We start from the raw sequence: 591 nt of genomic DNA, 5'->3' as shown, positions 1-591 counted from the left end.
TGAGACATGTCATCATGCAATGCATCCCCTTGGCAACAGCCCCCTCCCACCACCATGGAACCTGTTCCCTTAGCAACATGCCCTTAGGAACAGCCCCCTCCCCACTCCCACCATGCAAAGTGTTCCCTTGGCAACAGCCCCCTCCCCACCCACACCATGCAACGTGTTCCCTTGGCAACAGCCCCTTAGGAAGGAACAGCCCCCTCCCATCACCGTGCAACGTGTTCCTTCAGCAACCACCCCCTAGCAACGTGTCCTTAGCAACAGCCCTCCCTCCCCGACACCATGCAACGCGTTCCCTTTAGCAACAGCCCCAGCTCCGGCCCCGCGCACCCGCAGCTGCCAACGACCTGGCCCGTCCTCTAGGCCTGCTGTTTGGGACGGAAGAGACAGAGGCGCGGCGGAAACGCAAAGCACGCCGGGATGCGGGCGAGTCCGCACACTGTGCGGCAGCAGAACGGGGCCTTTTTGTCCCTCCGCGCGTCCAGTCGCCAGCCGCCGGCGGCCCTTTACGGCCGGCAGGAGGGGGTGGGGCCCTTTTTGTCCCTCACCGCGCGCCGTCCCCCGGCGCTGCTTGACGGCCGTTTCGCG

The 591-nt window shown here is 65.0% G+C and overlaps 1 protein-coding gene across 2 annotated transcripts in view; it reads right to left on the bottom strand.

Annotated features, from left to right (window-relative positions):
* Nucleotides 1-440, bottom strand: part of LOC109289424 — an 11650-nt gene extending 11210 nt beyond the window's left edge. The window contains exon 1 of one of the 2 annotated variants that reach the window (XM_019505440.1): nucleotides 351-440. The gene's annotated coding sequence lies outside the window, so the exon portion shown is untranslated. Of the gene's footprint in view, nucleotides 1-333 lie in introns of both variants that reach the window. The other variant, XM_019505439.1, reaches the window with a different exon arrangement.
* Nucleotides 441-591: the final 151 nt, after the last annotated feature.

The sequence above is a fragment of the Gavialis gangeticus genome, unplaced genomic scaffold (genome assembly GCF_001723915.1).
Source record: "Gavialis gangeticus isolate Ggan-Ray unplaced genomic scaffold, GavGan_comp1, whole genome shotgun sequence".
NCBI classification, from domain to species: domain Eukaryota; kingdom Metazoa; phylum Chordata; order Crocodylia; family Gavialidae; genus Gavialis; species Gavialis gangeticus.
The sequence above is the reverse complement of the archived record's forward strand: the minus strand, read 5'-3'. Positions and strand labels throughout refer to the sequence as shown.